Genomic DNA, 13,421 nt, shown 5'->3' on the forward strand with positions numbered 1-13,421 from the left:
TTTCGAAACTTTTTGACACAATTTACCTTTTAGACTTTTACGCATCCGCGAGTACGGTTTTGTTTCATCACGATCGAAGACGATCGCTCGAGTTTACATTACGAGAATGCGTATTTTGCGGCGAAAGGCCGAGTCGAGTTTCGTTTAGTTATTTATTTTAGCTTTTAGGTAAACTCGTAACGCCGACATACGAGTTGCGCAATTAAAAGGAAATCTTAACGCGAGTTTCTTGAGCTATTACGCCGCGCAAAATGAAAACGAATCGAAATTATATCCTCTTTAAAATACACGGGTAGCAGCGGCGCATGGCTGGTGAAGATGAGGAGATTGAAGCTAGCCGGATAGCATCAAGTACTAATAATATTCATATTATCCAGTTTCGGCTAAAACCTTTGAATGGAAATGATTTTTTATTTTATATCAAAAGATAGAGCGAATTAAAAGACTTTTAAATGGAAATGATTTTTTATTTTATATCAAAAGATAGAGCGAATTAAAAGACTTTTAAATGGAAATGATTTTTTGTTTTAAATCAAGAGATAGAGCGAATTAAAAGACTTTTAAATGGAAATGATTTTTTATTTTACATCAAGAGATAGAGCGAATTAAAAGACTTTCAAGCGGAAATGATTTTTTATTTTACATCAAGAGATAGAGCGAATTAAAAGACTTTCAAGCGGAAATGATTTTTTATTCTATATCAAGAGATAGAGTGAATTAAAGAAGCTTGAAAATTCTAAATTAGTATAATTTTGATAAAAACTAAAGGTCTACAGCACCCGGTATTCCCAGGCGGTCACCCATCCAAGTACTAACCGGGCTCGACGTTGCTTAGCTTCAGTGATCGGACGAGAACTGGCGTTTTCAACGTGATATGGCCGTAGACATTTAGTAAGCTTCAACAGACGCTAAATGAGAAACGTGGCAATAATCAGCGAACGCCCATTGGACAATATAGTCACGGCTTGGTGAGCATTATTATAACTCTGCGTTAATAGCGTGTCTCGAAGAGCGCATCAGTGTCTACGGCCATATCACGTTGAAAATGCCAGTTCTCGTCCGATCACTGAAGCTAAGCAACGTCGAGCCCGGTTAGTACTTGGATGGGTGACCGCCTGGGAATACCGGGTGCTGTAGACTTTTTATTTATTTTTACATCTTGCTATCTTCATCGCGATCTTCGCGCTATCTTCATCTACATGTACATGTACATGTTCATGTACATGAACATGTACTACGTATGCGTTATATATATATACATATACTATGTACTATGTACTATGTACTATGTACTATGTACTACGTACGTGTAGTGTGTAACAGTATATATAACTTTGCTGCTGCATTTCCGCGTCAAAACCCTTCTGGCAAGCGTGATCAATTAAAGCGCGACACTTTTTGTAGTCGAAGGATGTACTCTACTCGTGTATAACGAAAACTGTTGCAGCGTCCGATCTCAACATAAAAATAACATATTCTCACTTTTAATCCGAAGAAATCTCTTTTAAAGGAAGTTTGTTACTTTTTCTCGACATAAAGTGACGCGCTATCGTAGATCTTATTAGTTTACCGGCTATCTAATGTCTACGCGTGTAAAGACAGGTGAGTAGTAAGCGCCGTTCTTTGGCTTGTTCTTCTCATCTACGAGTTCGAAAGAAAACAGCCCTACATAGAAAGCTTTTACTTACGCGAACAGGTGTGTTAAAAAGATGTTCACGTCGAACCAAATAAAGCGATGCTTTAGAAATGGTGTAATAGCCTCCAAACGAGTACGCTCGCGTTCGACCGCCGCGCGAGTAGCTTCAACTCCTAACGAAACAATCGTAGTACGTCTACTATATACACGTGTAAATTAGGATTCGTTTGCTCTCTCAACATCTGAAAGAGCGGTTAATCGCGCTGCAACGAAACATTCATGCGTACCATGTAAACTAGGATTCGTTCGCTCTCTCAATATTTGAAAGAGCGGTCAATCGCGCTGCCGGTTATTCGTCCAGCTCGCTCATTAGCTATGAAAAGCTATCGAGTTACTTCGAACGCATAGCTTAAAACTTTGCCATTGCGTAACGAATATTCCCGGCTCAAACGAATCGTTGATATTGTGCAAATTAGGAGTCGTGTGTACTCTCATACTTCGACGGCGTGGTTGTTCGCGCTCGATAATATTCGACTCGTTCACTCATTGGCTAAACGCATAGCGTTCAAGATCTCGCCGATTCGTACGAAGGTTGCAGGCTCGTTACCGCCGCTTCACGCGCTTTAGATTATTTCGTCAGCATTTTGAAAACTACGGTAAATATTTTCCTTTTAAATAATTATAATCGCGTGGAAATGACCTTACGCGAAAGTAGGCTTTTCGCTAGAGATAATTCCGCAAAGATAAAAACTGATGGAGCAACCTTAGCTACGCGCTGGCCCGCGCTCATCACCGAACTTAGTTGCCGTCGTAACGTAGATTCCACGTTCCGGTTTGTAATTCGTTTCGAAACTTTTTGACACAATTTACCTTTTAGACTTTTACGCATCCGCGAGTACGGTTTTGTTTCATCACGATCGAAGACGATCGCTCGAGTTTACATTACGAGAATGCGTATTTTGCGGCGAAAGGCCGAGTCGAGTTTCGTTTAGTTATTTATTTTAGCTTTTAGGTAAACTCGTAACGCCGACATACGAGTTGCGCAATTAAAAGGAAATCTTAACGCGAGTTTCTTGAGCTATTACGCCGCGCAAAATGAAAACGAATCGAAATTATATCCTCTTTAAAATACACGGGTAGCAGCGGCGCATGGCTGGTGAAGATGAGGAGATTGAAGCTAGCCGGATAGCATCAAGTACTAATAATATTCATATTATCCAGTTTCGGCTAAAACCTTTGAATGGAAATGATTTTTTATTTTATATCAAAAGATAGAGCGAATTAAAAGACTTTTAAATGGAAATGATTTTTTATTTTATATCAAAAGATAGAGCGAATTAAAAGACTTTTAAATGGAAATGATTTTTTGTTTTAAATCAAGAGATAGAGCGAATTAAAAGACTTTTAAATGGAAATGATTTTTTATTTTACATCAAGAGATAGAGCGAATTAAAAGACTTTCAAGCGGAAATGATTTTTTATTTTACATCAAGAGATAGAGCGAATTAAAAGACTTTCAAGCGGAAATGATTTTTTATTCTATATCAAGAGATAGAGTGAATTAAAGAAGCTTGAAAATTCTAAATTAGTATAATTTTGATAAAAACTAAAGGTCTACAGCACCCGGTATTCCCAGGCGGTCACCCATCCAAGTACTAACCGGGCTCGACGTTGCTTAGCTTCAGTGATCGGACGAGAACTGGCGTTTTCAACGTGATATGGCCGTAGACATTTAGTAAGCTTCAACAGACGCTAATGAGAAACGTGGCAATAATCAGCGAACGCCCATTGGACAATATAGTCACGGCTTGGTGAGCATTATTATAACTCTGCGTTAATAGCGTGTCTCGAAGAGCGCATCAGTGTCTACGGCCATATCACGTTGAAAACGCCAGTTCTCGTCCGATCACTGAAGCTAAGCAACGTCGAGCCCGGTTAGTACTTGGATGGGTGACCGCCTGGGAATACCGGGTGCTGTAGACTTTTTATTTATTTTTACATCTTGCTATCTTCATCGCGATCTTCGCGCTATCTTCATCTACATGTACATGTACATGTTCATGTACATGAACATGTACTACGTATGCGTTATATATATATACATATACTATGTACTATGTACTATGTACTATGTACTACGTACGTGTAGTGTGTAACAGTATATATAACTTTGCTGCTGCATTTCCGCGTCAAAACCCTTCTGGCAAGCGTGATCAATTAAAGCGCGACACTTTTTGTAGTCGAAGGATGTACTCTACTCGTGTATAACGAAAACTGTTGCAGCGTCCGATCTCAACATAAAAATAACATATTCTCACTTTTAATCCGAAGAAATCTCTTTTAAAGGAAGTTTGTTACTTTTTCTCGACATAAAGTGACGCGCTATCGTAGATCTTATTAGTTTACCGGCTATCTAATGTCTACGCGTGTAAAGACAGGTGAGTAGTAAGCGCCGTTCTTTGGCTTGTTCTTCTCATCTACGAGTTCGAAAGAAAACAGCCCTACATAGAAAGCTTTTACTTACGCGAACAGGTGTGTTAAAAAGATGTTCACGTCGAACCAAATAAAGCGATGCTTTAGAAATGGTGTAATAGCCTCCAAACGAGTACGCTCGCGTTCGACCGCCGCGCGAGTAGCTTCAACTCCTAACGAAACAATCGTAGTACGTCTACTATATACACGTGTAAATTAGGATTCGTTTGCTCTCTCAACATCTGAAAGAGCGGTTAATCGCGCTGCAACGAAACATTCATGCGTACCATGTAAACTAGGATTCGTTCGCTCTCTCAATATTTGAAAGAGCGGTCAATCGCGCTGCCGGTTATTCGTCCAGCTCGCTCATTAGCTATGAAAAGCTATCGAGTTACTTCGAACGCATAGCTTAAAACTTTGCCATTGCGTAACGAATATTCCCGGCTCAAACGAATCGTTGATATTGTGCAAATTAGGAGTCGTGTGTACTCTCATACTTCGACGGCGTGGTTGTTCGCGCTCGATAATATTCGACTCGTTCACTCATTGGCTAAACGCATAGCGTTCAAGATCTCGCCGATTCGTACGAAGGTTGCAGGCTCGTTACCGCCGCTTCACGCGCTTTAGATTATTTCGTCAGCATTTTGAAAACTACGGTAAATATTTTCCTTTTAAATAATTATAATCGCGTGGAAATGACCTTACGCGAAAGTAGGCTTTTCGCTAGAGATAATTCCGCAAAGATAAAAACTGATGGAGCAACCTTAGCTACGCGCTGGCCCGCGCTCATCACCGAACTTAGTTGCCGTCGTAACGTAGATTCCACGTTCCGGTTTGTAATTCGTTTCGAAACTTTTTGACACAATTTACCTTTTAGACTTTTACGCATCCGCGAGTACGGTTTTGTTTCATCACGACCGAAGACGATCGCTCGAGTTTACATTACGAGAATGCGTATTTTGCGGCGAAAGGCCGAGTCGAGTTTCGTTTAGTTATTTATTTTAGCTTTTAGGTAAACTCGTAACGCCGACATACGAGTTGCGCAATTAAAAGGAAATCTTAACGCGAGTTTCTTGAGCTATTACGCCGCGCAAAATGAAAACGAATCGAAATTATATCATCTTTAAAATACACGGGTAGCAGCGGCGCATGGCTGGTGAAGATGAGGAGATTGAAGCTAGCCGGATAGCATCAAGTACTAATAATATTCATATTATCCAGTTTCGGCTAAAACCTTTGAATGGAAATGATTTTTTATTTTATATCAAAAGATAGAGCGAATTAAAAGACTTTTAAATGGAAATGATTTTTTATTTTATATCAAAAGATAGAGCGAATTAAAAGACTTTTAAATGGAAATGATTTTTTATTTTATATCAAAAGATAGAGCGAATTAAAAGACTTTTAAATGGAAATGATTTTTTGTTTTAAATCAAGAGATAGAGCGAATTAAAAGACTTTTAAATGGAAATGATTTTTTATTTTACATCAAGAGATAGAGCGAATTAAAAGACTTTCAAGCGGAAATGATTTTTTATTTTACATCAAGAGATAGAGCGAATTAAAAGACTTTCAAGCGGAAATGATTTTTTATTCTATATCAAGAGATAGAGTGAATTAAAGAAGCTTGAAAATTCTAAATTAGTATAATTTTGATAAAAACTAAAGGTCTACAGCACCCGGTATTCCCAGGCGGTCACCCATCCAAGTACTAACCGGGCTCGACGTTGCTTAGCTTCAGTGATCGGACGAGAACTGGCGTTTTCAACGTGATATGGCCGTAGACATTTAGTAAGCTTCAACAGACGCTAATGAGAAACGTGGCAATAATCAGCGAACGCCCATTGGACAATATAGTCACGGCTTGGTGAGCATTATTATAACTCTGCGTTAATAGCGTGTCTCGAAGAGCGCATCAGTGTCTACGGCCATATCACGTTGAAAACGCCAGTTCTCGTCCGATCACTGAAGCTAAGCAACGTCGAGCCCGGTTAGTACTTGGATGGGTGACCGCCTGGGAATACCGGGTGCTGTAGACTTTTTATTTATTTTTACATCTTGCTATCTTCATCGCGATCTTCGCGCTATCTTCATCTACATGTACATGTACATGTTCATGTACATGAACATGTACTACGTATGCGTTATATATATATACATATACTATGTACTATGTACTATGTACTATGTACTACGTACGTGTAGTGTGTAACAGTATATATAACTTTGCTGCTGCATTTCCGCGTCAAAACCCTTCTGGCAAGCGTGATCAATTAAAGCGCGACACTTTTTGTAGTCGAAGGATGTACTCTACTCGTGTATAACGAAAACTGTTGCAGCGTCCGATCTCAACATAAAAATAACATATTCTCACTTTTAATCCGAAGAAATCTCTTTTAAAGGAAGTTTGTTACTTTTTCTCGACATAAAGTGACGCGCTATCGTAGATCTTATTAGTTTACCGGCTATCTAATGTCTACGCGTGTAAAGACAGGTGAGTAGTAAGCGCCGTTCTTTGGCTTGTTCTTCTCATCTACGAGTTCGAAAGAAAACAGCCCTACATAGAAAGCTTTTACTTACGCGAACAGGTGTGTTAAAAAGATGTTCACGTCGAACCAAATAAAGCGATGCTTTAGAAATGGTGTAATAGCCTCCAAACGAGTACGCTCGCGTTCGACCGCCGCGCGAGTAGCTTCAACTCCTAACGAAACAATCGTAGTACGTCTACTATATACACGTGTAAATTAGGATTCGTTTGCTCTCTCAACATCTGAAAGAGCGGTTAATCGCGCTGCAACGAAACATTCATGCGTACCATGTAAACTAGGATTCGTTCGCTCTCTCAATATTTGAAAGAGCGGTCAATCGCGCTGCCGGTTATTCGTCCAGCTCGCTCATTAGCTATGAAAAGCTATCGAGTTACTTCGAACGCATAGCTTAAAACTTTGCCATTGCGTAACGAATATTCCCGGCTCAAACGAATCGTTGATATTGTGCAAATTAGGAGTCGTGTGTACTCTCATACTTCGACGGCGTAGTTGTTCGCGTTCGATAATATTCGACTCGTTCACTCATTGGCTAAACGCATAGCGTTCAAGATCTCGCCGATTCGTACGAAGGTTGCAGGCTCGTTACCGCCGCTTCACACGCTTTAGATTATTTCGTCAGCATTTTGAAAACTACGGTAAATATTTTCCTTTTAAATAATTATAATCGCGTGGAAATGACCTTACGCGAAAGTAGGCTTTTCGCTAGAGATAATTCCGCAAAGATAAAAACTGATGGAGCAACCTTAGCTACGCGCTGGCCCGCGCTCATCACCGAACTTAGTTGCCGTCGTAACGTAGATTCCACGTTCCGGTTTGTAATTCGTTTCGAAACTTTTTGACACAATTTACCTTTTAGACTTTTACGCATCCGCGAGTACGGTTTTGTTTCATCACGACCGAAGACGATCGCTCGAGTTTACATTACGAGAATGCGTATTTTGCGGCGAAAGGCCGAGTCGAGTTTCGTTTAGTTATTTATTTTAGCTTTTAGGTAAACTCGTAACGCCGACATACGAGTTGCACAATTAAAAGGAAATCTTAACGCGAGTTTCTTGAGCTATTACGCCGCGCAAAATGAAAACGAATCGAAATTATATCCTCTTTAAAATACACGGGTAGCAGCGGCGCATGGCTGGTGAAGATGAGGAGATTGAAGCTAGCCGGATAGCATCAAGTACTAATAATATTCATATTATCCAGTTTCGGCTAAAACCTTTGAATGGAAATGATTTTTTATTTTATATCAAAAGATAGAGCGAATTAAAAGACTTTTAAATGGAAATGATTTTTTATTTTATATCAAAAGATAGAGCGAATTAAAAGACTTTTAAATGGAAATGATTTTTTATTTTATATCAAAAGATAGAGCGAATTAAAAGACTTTTAAATGGAAATGATTTTTTGTTTTAAATCAAGAGATAGAGCGAATTAAAAGACTTTTAAATGGAAATGATTTTTTATTTTACATCAAGAGATAGAGCGAATTAAAAGACTTTCAAGCGGAAATGATTTTTTATTTTACATCAAGAGATAGAGCGAATTAAAAGACTTTCAAGCGGAAATGATTTTTTATTCTATATCAAGAGATAGAGTGAATTAAAGAAGCTTGAAAATTCTAAATTAGTATAATTTTGATAAAAACTAAAGGTCTACAGCACCCGGTATTCCCAGGCGGTCACCCATCCAAGTACTAACCGGGCTCGACGTTGCTTAGCTTCAGTGATCGGACGAGAACTGGCGTTTTCAACGTGATATGGCCGTAGACATTTAGTAAGCTTCAACAGACGCTAATGAGAAACGTGGCAATAATCAGCGAACGCCCATTGGACAATATAGTCACGGCTTGGTGAGCATTATTATAACTCTGCGTTAATAGCGTGTCTCGAAGAGCGCATCAGTGTCTACGGCCATATCACGTTGAAAACGCCAGTTCTCGTCCGATCACTGAAGCTAAGCAACGTCGAGCCCGGTTAGTACTTGGATGGGTGACCGCCTGGGAATACCGGGTGCTGTAGACTTTTTATTTATTTTTACATCTTGCTATCTTCATCGCGATCTTCGCGCTATCTTCATCTACATGTACATGTACATGTTCATGTACATGAACATGTACTACGTATGCGTTATATATATATACATATACTATGTACTATGTACTATGTACTATGTACTACGTACGTGTAGTGTGTAACAGTATATATAACTTTGCTGCTGCATTTCCGCGTCAAAACCCTTCTGGCAAGCGTGATCAATTAAAGCGCGACACTTTTTGTAGTCGAAGGATGTACTCTACTCGTGTATAACGAAAACTGTTGCAGCGTCCGATCTCAACATAAAAATAACATATTCTCACTTTTAATCCGAAGAAATCTCTTTTAAAGGAAGTTTGTTACTTTTTCTCGACATAAAGTGACGCGCTATCGTAGATCTTATTAGTTTACCGGCTATCTAATGTCTACGCGTGTAAAGACAGGTGAGTAGTAAGCGCCGTTCTTTGGCTTGTTCTTCTCATCTACGAGTTCGAAAGAAAACAGCCCTACATAGAAAGCTTTTACTTACGCGAACAGGTGTGTTAAAAAGATGTTCACGTCGAACCAAATAAAGCGATGCTTTAGAAATGGTGTAATAGCCTCCAAACGAGTACGCTCGCGTTCGACCGCCGCGCGAGTAGCTTCAACTCCTAACGAAACAATCGTAGTACGTCTACTATATACACGTGTAAATTAGGATTCGTTTGCTCTCTCAACATCTGAAAGAGCGGTTAATCGCGCTGCAACGAAACATTCATGCGTACCATGTAAACTAGGATTCGTTCGCTCTCTCAATATTTGAAAGAGCGGTCAATCGCGCTGCCGGTTATTCGTCCAGCTCGCTCATTAGCTATGAAAAGCTATCGAGTTACTTCGAACGCATAGCTTAAAACTTTGCCATTGCGTAACGAATATTCCCGGCTCAAACGAATCGTTGATATTGTGCAAATTAGGAGTCGTGTGTACTCTCATACTTCGACGGCGTGGTTGTTCGCGCTCGATAATATTCGACTCGTTCACTCATTGGCTAAACGCATAGCGTTCAAGATCTCGCCGATTCGTACGAAGGTTGCAGGCTCGTTACCGCCGCTTCACGCGCTTTAGATTATTTCGTCAGCATTTTGAAAACTACGGTAAATATTTTCCTTTTAAATAATTATAATCGCGTGGAAATGACCTTACGCGAAAGTAGGCTTTTCGCTAGAGATAATTCCGCAAAGATAAAAACTGATGGAGCAACCTTAGCTACGCGCTGGCCCGCGCTCATCACCGAACTTAGTTGCCGTCGTAACGTAGATTCCACGTTCCGGTTTGTAATTCGTTTCGAAACTTTTTGACACAATTTACCTTTTAGACTTTTACGCATCCGCGAGTACGGTTTTGTTTCATCACGACCGAAGACGATCGCTCGAGTTTACATTACGAGAATGCGTATTTTGCGGCGAAAGGCCGAGTCGAGTTTCGTTTAGTTATTTATTTTAGCTTTTAGGTAAACTCGTAACGCCGACATACGAGTTGCGCAATTAAAAGGAAATCTTAACGCGAGTTTCTTGAGCTATTACGCCGCGCAAAATGAAAACGAATCGAAATTATATCATCTTTAAAATACACGGGTAGCAGCGGCGCATGGCTGGTGAAGATGAGGAGATTGAAGCTAGCCGGATAGCATCAAGTACTAATAATATTCATATTATCCAGTTTCGGCTAAAACCTTTGAATGGAAATGATTTTTTATTTTATATCAAAAGATAGAGCGAATTAAAAGACTTTTAAATGGAAATGATTTTTTATTTTATATCAAAAGATAGAGCGAATTAAAAGACTTTTAAATGGAAATGATTTTTTATTTTATATCAAAAGATAGAGCGAATTAAAAGACTTTTAAATGGAAATGATTTTTTGTTTTAAATCAAGAGATAGAGCGAATTAAAAGACTTTTAAATGGAAATGATTTTTTATTTTACATCAAGAGATAGAGCGAATTAAAAGACTTTCAAGCGGAAATGATTTTTTATTTTACATCAAGAGATAGAGCGAATTAAAAGACTTTCAAGCGGAAATGATTTTTTATTCTATATCAAGAGATAGAGTGAATTAAAGAAGCTTGAAAATTCTAAATTAGTATAATTTTGATAAAAACTAAAGGTCTACAGCACCCGGTATTCCCAGGCGGTCACCCATCCAAGTACTAACCGGGCTCGACGTTGCTTAGCTTCAGTGATCGGACGAGAACTGGCGTTTTCAACGTGATATGGCCGTAGACATTTAGTAAGCTTCAACAGACGCTAATGAGAAACGTGGCAATAATCAGCGAACGCCCATTGGACAATATAGTCACGGCTTGGTGAGCATTATTATAACTCTGCGTTAATAGCGTGTCTCGAAGAGCGCATCAGTGTCTACGGCCATATCACGTTGAAAACGCCAGTTCTCGTCCGATCACTGAAGCTAAGCAACGTCGAGCCCGGTTAGTACTTGGATGGGTGACCGCCTGGGAATACCGGGTGCTGTAGACTTTTTATTTATTTTTACATCTTGCTATCTTCATCGCGATCTTCGCGCTATCTTCATCTACATGTACATGTACATGTTCATGTACATGAACATGTACTACGTATGCGTTATATATATATACATATACTATGTACTATGTACTATGTACTATGTACTACGTACGTGTAGTGTGTAACAGTATATATAACTTTGCTGCTGCATTTCCGCGTCAAAACCCTTCTGGCAAGCGTGATCAATTAAAGCGCGACACTTTTTGTAGTCGAAGGATGTACTCTACTCGTGTATAACGAAAACTGTTGCAGCGTCCGATCTCAACATAAAAATAACATATTCTCACTTTTAATCCGAAGAAATCTCTTTTAAAGGAAGTTTGTTACTTTTTCTCGACATAAAGTGACGCGCTATCGTAGATCTTATTAGTTTACCGGCTATCTAATGTCTACGCGTGTAAAGACAGGTGAGTAGTAAGCGCCGTTCTTTGGCTTGTTCTTCTCATCTACGAGTTCGAAAGAAAACAGCCCTACATAGAAAGCTTTTACTTACGCGAACAGGTGTGTTAAAAAGATGTTCACGTCGAACCAAATAAAGCGATGCTTTAGAAATGGTGTAATAGCCTCCAAACGAGTACGCTCGCGTTCGACCGCCGCGCGAGTAGCTTCAACTCCTAACGAAACAATCGTAGTACGTCTACTATATACACGTGTAAATTAGGATTCGTTTGCTCTCTCAACATCTGAAAGAGCGGTTAATCGCGCTGCAACGAAACATTCATGCGTACCATGTAAACTAGGATTCGTTCGCTCTCTCAATATTTGAAAGAGCGGTCAATCGCGCTGCCGGTTATTCGTCCAGCTCGCTCATTAGCTATGAAAAGCTATCGAGTTACTTCGAACGCATAGCTTAAAACTTTGCCATTGCGTAACGAATATTCCCGGCTCAAACGAATCGTTGATATTGTGCAAATTAGGAGTCGTGTGTACTCTCATACTTCGACGGCGTAGTTGTTCGCGCTCGATAATATTCGACTCGTTCACTCATTGGCTAAGCGCATAGCGTTCAAGATCTCGCCGATTCGTACGAAGGTTGCAGGCTCGTTACCGCCGCTTCACGCGCTTTAGATTATTTCGTCAGCATTTTGAAAACTACGGTAAATATTTTCCTTTTAAATAATTATAATCGCGTGGAAATGACCTTACGCGAAAGTAGGCTTTTCGCTAGAGATAATTCCGCAAAGATAAAAACTGATGGAGCAACCTTAGCTACGCGCTGGCCCGCGCTCATCACCGAACTTAGTTGCCGTCGTAACGTAGATTCCACGTTCCGGTTTGTAATTCGTTTCGAAACTTTTTGACACAATTTACCTTTTAGACTTTTACGCATCCGCGAGTACGGTTTTGTTTCATCACGACCGAAGACGATCGCTCGAGTTTACATTACGAGAATGCGTATTTTGCGGCGAAAGGCCGAGTCGAGTTTCGTTTAGTTATTTATTTTAGCTTTTAGGTAAACTCGTAACGCCGACATACGAGTTGCGCAATTAAAAGGAAATCTTAACGCGAGTTTCTTGAGCTATTACGCCGCGCAAAATGAAAACGAATCGAAATTATATCCTCTTTAAAATACACGGGTAGCAGCGGCGCATGGCTGGTGAAGATGAGGAGATTGAAGCTAGCCGGATAGCATCAAGTACTAATAATATTCATATTATCCAGTTTCGGCTAAAACCTTTGAATGGAAATGATTTTTTATTTTATATCAAAAGATAGAGCGAATTAAAAGACTTTTAAATGGAAATGATTTTTTATTTTACATCAAGAGATAGAGCGAATTAAAAGACTTTCAAGCGGAAATGATTTTTTATTTTACATCAAGAGATAGAGCGAATTAAAGGACTTTCAAGCGGAAATGATTTTTTATTCTATATCAAGAGATAGAGTGAATTAAAGAAGCTTGAAAATTCTAAATTAGTATAATTTTGATAAAAACTAAAGGTCTACAGCACCCGGTATTCCCAGGCGGTCACCCATCCAAGTACTAACCGGGCTCAACGTTGCTTAGCTTCAGTGATCGGACGAGAACTGGCGTTTTCAACGTGATATGGCCGTAGACATTTAGTAAGCTTCAACAGACGCTAATGAGAAACGTGGCAATAATCAGCGAACGCCCATTGGACAATATAGTCACGGCTTGGTGAGCATTATTATAACTCTGCGTTAATAG

At 39.6% G+C, this 13,421-nt stretch overlaps 11 non-coding genes across 11 annotated transcripts; 5 read left to right on the top strand and 6 right to left on the bottom strand.

Moving 5' to 3' along the window:
* Positions 1-767: 767 nt before the first annotated feature.
* On the bottom strand, positions 768-886 carry LOC137409409 (5S ribosomal RNA). The gene has a single exon (XR_010980630.1). It is a non-coding gene; the product is annotated as a 5S ribosomal RNA (ribosomal RNA).
* Positions 887-1,021: 135 nt separating this feature from the next.
* On the top strand, positions 1,022-1,140 carry LOC137409107 (5S ribosomal RNA). Its single transcript, XR_010980351.1, has one exon. It is a non-coding gene; the product is annotated as a 5S ribosomal RNA (ribosomal RNA).
* Positions 1,141-3,247: 2,107 nt separating this feature from the next.
* On the bottom strand, positions 3,248-3,366 carry LOC137409410 (5S ribosomal RNA). The gene has a single exon (XR_010980631.1). It is a non-coding gene; the product is annotated as a 5S ribosomal RNA (ribosomal RNA).
* A 134-nt stretch (positions 3,367-3,500) lies between these two features.
* On the top strand, positions 3,501-3,619 carry LOC137408949 (5S ribosomal RNA). The gene has a single exon (XR_010980199.1). It is a non-coding gene; the product is annotated as a 5S ribosomal RNA (ribosomal RNA).
* Positions 3,620-5,775: 2,156 nt separating this feature from the next.
* Positions 5,776-5,894, bottom strand: LOC137409411 (5S ribosomal RNA). The gene has a single exon (XR_010980632.1). It is a non-coding gene; the product is annotated as a 5S ribosomal RNA (ribosomal RNA).
* Positions 5,895-6,028: 134 nt separating this feature from the next.
* On the top strand, positions 6,029-6,147 carry LOC137408951 (5S ribosomal RNA). Its single transcript, XR_010980200.1, has one exon. It is a non-coding gene; the product is annotated as a 5S ribosomal RNA (ribosomal RNA).
* A 2,156-nt stretch (positions 6,148-8,303) lies between these two features.
* LOC137409412 (5S ribosomal RNA) lies at positions 8,304-8,422 on the bottom strand. The gene has a single exon (XR_010980633.1). It is a non-coding gene; the product is annotated as a 5S ribosomal RNA (ribosomal RNA).
* A 134-nt stretch (positions 8,423-8,556) lies between these two features.
* LOC137408952 (5S ribosomal RNA) lies at positions 8,557-8,675 on the top strand. The gene has a single exon (XR_010980201.1). It is a non-coding gene; the product is annotated as a 5S ribosomal RNA (ribosomal RNA).
* A 2,156-nt stretch (positions 8,676-10,831) lies between these two features.
* Positions 10,832-10,950, bottom strand: LOC137409413 (5S ribosomal RNA). Its single transcript, XR_010980634.1, has one exon. It is a non-coding gene; the product is annotated as a 5S ribosomal RNA (ribosomal RNA).
* A 134-nt stretch (positions 10,951-11,084) lies between these two features.
* LOC137408953 (5S ribosomal RNA) lies at positions 11,085-11,203 on the top strand. Its single transcript, XR_010980202.1, has one exon. It is a non-coding gene; the product is annotated as a 5S ribosomal RNA (ribosomal RNA).
* A 1,988-nt stretch (positions 11,204-13,191) lies between these two features.
* LOC137409295 (5S ribosomal RNA) lies at positions 13,192-13,310 on the bottom strand. The gene has a single exon (XR_010980523.1). It is a non-coding gene; the product is annotated as a 5S ribosomal RNA (ribosomal RNA).
* Between the last annotated feature and the right edge of the window lie 111 nt (positions 13,311-13,421).

Source organism: Watersipora subatra, chromosome 11 (genome assembly GCF_963576615.1).
Source record: "Watersipora subatra chromosome 11, tzWatSuba1.1, whole genome shotgun sequence".
NCBI lineage: Eukaryota > Metazoa > Bryozoa > Gymnolaemata > Cheilostomatida > Watersiporidae > Watersipora > Watersipora subatra.